The sequence below is a fragment of the Saimiri boliviensis genome, chromosome 2, assembly GCF_048565385.1.
Source record: "Saimiri boliviensis isolate mSaiBol1 chromosome 2, mSaiBol1.pri, whole genome shotgun sequence".
NCBI classification, from domain to species: domain Eukaryota; kingdom Metazoa; phylum Chordata; class Mammalia; order Primates; family Cebidae; genus Saimiri; species Saimiri boliviensis.
This window is the reverse complement of record NC_133450.1, coordinates 189,918-195,768: the sequence shown is the minus strand read 5'-3', so window position 1 is coordinate 195,768 and position 5,851 is coordinate 189,918. Positions and strand designations below refer to the sequence as shown.

Here is a 5,851-nt window from a genome sequence, read left to right as displayed (position 1 = left end):
GGGCCTGGGACAGTCAGGGGTTACACCTGCCTGTTGGGACCCAGATTCAGTGGCTTCAATCTAGCCAGTGGGCTGATGGGCAGCTGGCACTTCTCCTCTGCTTGGGGGAGGCAGGAGAGGACGGTCAGGCAGGAGACGTGCTTGGCGCCCACCTGTGCCTGTCTCACCTGGCTGCAGGTGCATTGGAGGCTCAACGCCCCTTCCTCGTCTCCTGCGGGTGTGGATTTCAGGTTTCCATGGGTGTCAGCGTGCGCTCCAGCGCTCTCCTGGCCCTAGGGAGCCCTGGGCTCCATGAGGCCTCGGCCTAGGCAGGATAGTTTCCCACACTGTCATCTCCCCATACAGTCGCCTCCCCAAACACTGGGCTGCAGGCTCTGGTAGATTGAAAAGTTGAAAAGCAAAAGCCGGGCCCTCCCCTCTCCCGGAGTGGGGGGCCCCTCCCCTCTCCGAGTGGGCGGGGACAGGGGTTACCGGGGACGCTTTCCTTGGGATGCCGCAGGTGTCTCCGGAGCTGCCTGGCCACGCCCCCTCTCCCTTTCATCTTCCTCACTGACCAATGGGCTTGCAGCATGCAGGCCACGCCCCCATTCCACATTCCAGCGCGGCCCTGGTTACGCCTCCTCTGGCTCAGTCAACACAGCCGCCTGGCAGGAGAGCGGAGCTGCTCACCAGTGCTCCCCTGAATTGTGTCGATGTGGCCCCAACCCGACCCCCCTCCCCAACCCCCCCTCCCTCCCCAGCCGCCCCTCCCTGCCCACCCCACCATGGCGATGTCAGAAGAAATTCGCCAGATGAAATTAGCCTCGGCTAGGAAGAAGGTAACAGGCACGCAGATGCCCTCCGACGGCAAGACCGCTGCCAGAGTCCATAACACTTCCGAGACACGCCAGGCTGGGCGGGCCCCCAACCCCGGGCCTCTGGGCTCCCCTACCAACGTCTTGTCAGTCAGCCCCCCCCTTCAGCAAGGAGCCCAGCCCCTGCCCTTGCCAATCACCCCAGGGTGACATTGCATGTGTAACCGCTGAGGCTCCCCGCTCCCTACTTGGACCTCACCTTTTCCTGCCCCAAGCCGGACCTCCCTGGGCTCTGTGGGCTCCTGTCTCTGAGGACCCGGGTCTCCCAGCCCCCACCCTCACCAGTCATTTCTGGGTGACTTTGGGCTGCTGACTCCTGGGGCTCCTGCTGCAGACTCTGCCCTCCCCTCCTGCTCCCCCAGCGCGACCTCCCTGTGCTCTTTGGACTGGCGTCTCCAAGGACCTGGGTCCCAGCCCTGCATCCCCTCCCCCATCAGGGAGCAGTGACCGAGGCATGTCCTTGATGTGGTCCCCAGGAGGAGTGGAATGTAGTGATGTCACCGTTCCCCTAGGAACCATCAGTGCTGCTACAAGACCAGCCTTTGACCTTAGGACCCAGTCCCCTACGCATTCTCATCCCATTTCTGGCTCCTCTGGTCCCAGCACACATTTCCAGCTGGAAGGGGAATGCAGCAAGAGGTTTCAGCCTGCCTCACTCCCTTAACATAGACATTGACAGTGTGGAAAGCCTGCACTTCCCCCGTGAGCTCTAAACGTTGACAGTGTCTCTGGGTGGCAGTGGGAGAATGGGTTTGGTTTGGTTTTCTCTCAGGCTTCTACTCTCCAGAGAGACTTTCATGTTTCTTTCTGAGTTCTCCACCTCATATTCGAATTCCCCATGGTTCTGGGACCAGACTGCCCTTCAGTCAGTGGCCTCTGGAGTGAGGTCTGCTCATCTTCTGTGGAACAGATCTTGGGAAATTGAACTTGACAGCTTGAATCTTCCTCATATCATCTCAACCTGGGCTACTTTGAATGCCACGTGATAAACATGGGACATCTTTCTGAAGCATCGGTTTCCCTTGAGTCTCTTGAGACAGCAAAAACATTAATGTTCTTAGGGATGACAGTCACATCGGTTTCTAACAGCATACCAGACTTCTCTCTGAAATGAGACTTGGGTTGTCCTCTTTCTGGTGAATTCCCAGATTTAACAGAAAGGCTGCCTTCTGCCATGGGGACACATTGATATAAAAGTGTGAGAGGTGCTGATGCTCTTCTTAACACTAACAGACGTGTGAGGCCGTATGACTCTAAACCACACGGCGTACAGTTCCTGCCTACTTAATGGTGACTTTTCTGCCTCTGCCTGTGGTTTTGGTCTCTGGCAGTTGCTGATTCGTGGCAAAACCCCAGAGCTTGGAGTCAGAGGAATGAGTTTAAGGTCTAGTATTGCTTTTTCTTCTTTTTTCTTTTTTTTTTCTTTTTTGCCATGATATCAGTCCCTCTCAGTCACTAAGTGATTGTCACAGCACTTTATAGAGTTGTTGGTGGCATTAAATCAGGTGGTGTATAACAGTATTTTGTAAAAACTGTAAGGTAGGTTGTGACCATAGGGGTTTGTAGTTCTCATGGGCATTACTGCTCTTTTTCCCCCCAGTTAAAAGAATTTCAACAAAGAAACAGCCCTGCTGTTCCAACACGAGTGAGAAGACGAAAGAAAAGAAACAACAATTGCCCTGAGACAGCTGCTTCTGATGGTGGCCAGTCACCATGCCATGTGAGTCTTGGCTGGCCAGGCTTCCTGGGAAAAGGGGTCCAAGGGGCAGTAGATGGTAATTGCTAAGATTGTGGAAGAACTTCTGGGTACTGGTTAAGAATTCTGGGTTTGAGGCCAGGCGCGGTGGCTCAAGCCTGTAATCCCAGCACTTTGGGAGGCCGAGGCGGGTGGATCACGAGGTCAAGAGATCGAGACCAACCTGGTCAACATGGTGAAACCCCGTCTCTACTAAAAATACAAAAAATTAGCTGGGCATGGTGGCGCATGCCTGTAATCCCAGCTACTCAGGAGGCTGAGGCAGGAGAATTGCCTGAACCCAGGAGGCGGAGGTTGCAGTGAGCCAAGATCGCGCCATTGCACTCCAGCCTGGGTAACAAGAGTGAAACTCTGTCTAAAAAAAAAAAAACAGTGCTTGCTTCGGCAGCACATATACTAAAATTGGAACGATACAGAGAAGATTAGCATGGCCCCTGCGCAAGGATGACACGCAAATTCGTGAAGCGTTCCATATTTTTAAAGTTCAAAAAATAAATCACATTTTATAAACTAGAAAAAAAAAAAAAAAAGAAATCTGGGTTTGAATCCAGCCTCTCAATCTGCTAGGGATATGATTTAGGGCAAGTTGCTGGAGCTTTTTGGGTCTCTCCTTTCACATCTGTAAAATAGAGGTGGTGTTGTCTGACTTCCATTAGTGAAGGTGAAATGAGATTCGTTATTGCTGTTGTTTTTTTGTTGATCCCTAGTACATGGCCTGCTGTAAACACCCAGGACACCCAGGAAATGGTCCTTGCTGTTTGGTTTTCCTCATCCCCAGGCTCAAGGGGAAGCCAGCCCAATGAGCACAGCCATTTGCTGTCAGGCTGTCCCTTTGAGAGTCACTGAAGGGGCCCCAGGGTGGGATGGTGGGAGATAAGAACCATGAGAGGAGCTGGCACAAGGAGTTTTGGGACAAAGGGTCCGAGAGGCAGAACGGAAAATGCTGCCAGCTGATGGGGAGGACAGGAAGTCAGAGGCTTGGACACGGAGGGGACAGAACATCTCCATGTGCACTCTCGTCTCTTGTAGTCAGCGGCAGGTGGTCACAAGGAGGGCCCTGCGCCATGTGCCTCCATGAAAGATCCAGAGGTAAGAGGCCCTGAGCTGAGGCACAGTGACCCTGCAGGCCAGCCCTCCACCCTCCTCCCACAGTGGCGGCTGGGTGCCCCTCTGCCAGCCGAGACAGCCCCCACACACCCCAACCCTAATGATTGTTCTCTCTACCTCTCCCCCGATCCTCCTCCAACTCCTCCTCTCTGCATGTGCCTCAGAGCGCACACCAACCTCAAATAGCCCTGGACTCGAGCTCCGTCACAACCAGTGAACTGAATAACACCGTCAACGTATTGGTAAGAGTCCGGTGGGGTCCCCTGATTCCACGCCGCCAATCCTGGGCTCCAGTTTCCCCTTGGGGCTGCTGTGGGTGACTTGAAGGGCGCTATGGGGAGCCAGCACTGGACGCAGAGCTCAGAGGCCAAATGCCCGTCCTGCCCTCACCTGGCTGTGGCTTGGCCAAGTCCTAGGTGGGGGACTGGGAACGTGGACAGTGAAGGTACAGAAGAGGAGCTTTGGGATGTTACGATTTGTGTAGAGAGAGGAAATGTGTGTGTGTGTGTGTGTGTGTGTGCACGCATGTGTGTACATACGATGATAATATACATAAAACTTGTCTGCAAGGATTTGTGAAAAACTCAGGAGAGCACGGGTGGCTGGGAGATACTTCCCTTCTGTACCTTCTGAGTTTTGGACTATGTGAATGTATCATCCTTTCAAAAAGTGAGCAGAAGGTTAATTTCCCCCTTCCTGTCTGTGCCCCCATCCCCGGCAGGAAAAAAAAATGGACTTAGAGGATCAGATGGACCTGGGTGTTCAAGTCCCAGCTCTGTCTAATGATCTTAAGCAACCACCTAACCTCTAATGCTCCCTGTTTTCCATCTACACAGTAGAGGTAATGGTAGTGACTGCCTCACATGGTGGTTGTGAGCTTAAATGGGATCATTACCGTGCTACCTGGTGACCCACTCGATAAAGGTTCCAACAGCGGTAGTAATAACAGGAATAACAATAGAATATGATCTGATCTCTCTGGGCCTCTGTGAGCCAGCTGTAAATTTGATCTCTTTGCCTGTCCCTTCCAACTTTACTGAGTTCTTTTCAAATCCAGACCATGGGCCTTGATCTTTACTGACCGAGTTGTGTATTAAGCCCAGCCCTAGCCCTTTTAAGGGGCACCGTGTGGAATGGCCCAGGCTCAACAGATTGAAGCTTCTCCCTCTCCACCCTCCAGCCCTCGAGCCGCTGTGAAGCAGTCCTTGAGCAGCAGTTACAGCAGTTTCTACAGGAGCGGGAACTGCTCAAAGCACAGTTGGCGGAGGTGAGACTTTGCAGAGGGAGGGATGTGGAAGGAAAATGACCCCAGGTGGCCAGGAGCAGGTGAGGACCCGTGACAGCCCTTCCTAACTTCCGGGCCCATTCTTGCAGGTGACGGAGTGTCTTAAGAAAGTTCAGCTAGAAAGAGACGCATACGCTCAACAACTCAAAACAGAGAAGGCGCGGTGGCAGCAGCAATTGCTGAAAATGGCAGGAGAAGTGAGAGCTGACCCTTCAGCCCCGCTCCTTAGATAGCTCCCTGGATCTTCCTGGGCATCTGTAAAATGAGAATAGTCCAGCCAGGGGTGGTCACGGGACTGGGCTTTGTGGAGCTGGGGGCGGAGAGGGAGATGGTAGCCTGTCCAGCCACCAGCCCCTCTCTCCAGGGCCCTTTCCCCCTGTGCTTTGGGCAGATGGAAATATTCAAAATGGAGAAAAGCCAGGACGCAATTAAAATCGAGGAGCTGAAGAGGAGCCTTGCCCACCTACAAAACCATCTGGGTAAGATGGGGCTGGCATGACCTGGCAGCAGGACTGGCATCAGAGGGCTGTGGGGGTGGCTTAGGGTGCCCCAGGGAGGTGGGTGTCTGGAAGGGCTTTGAGGCAGAGGGAAAGAGGTCTGTGCCAGGAGGCGGCAAGTCTCGTAATCTCCACGAGCCTCAGTGTCCCCATCAGAAAGAGGGAAGTGTTCCCGTCGTCCGCCACACACGGTGCTCTCGATCTGAAAGTGGCTCGGAAGACTGGCTACCATTTGGGGTTGAGGAATCATTAGCAGTGAGGGCAGGTTTGGGGAGCCTGAGAGGAGCTGTGCACCCAGAAGAGTTTTTTTTTTTGTTTTTTGTTTTGAGAATCCAGAGGCCCTTATCGTCTG

The 5,851-nt window shown here is 53.6% G+C and overlaps 1 long non-coding RNA gene and 1 other non-coding gene across 2 annotated transcripts; both read left to right on the top strand.

Annotated features, from left to right (window-relative positions):
* Window positions 1-2,982: 2,982 nt before the first annotated feature.
* LOC141583823 (U6 spliceosomal RNA) lies at window positions 2,983-3,089 on the top strand. Its single transcript, XR_012516719.1, has one exon. It is a non-coding gene; the product is annotated as a U6 spliceosomal RNA (small nuclear RNA).
* Window positions 3,090-3,639: 550 nt separating this feature from the next.
* LOC141582537 (uncharacterized) lies at window positions 3,640-4,954 on the top strand. The gene is made up of 3 exons (XR_012515386.1): window positions 3,640-3,699; window positions 3,882-3,959; window positions 4,898-4,954. It is a non-coding gene; the product is annotated as an uncharacterized LOC141582537 (long non-coding RNA).
* Window positions 4,955-5,851: the final 897 nt, after the last annotated feature.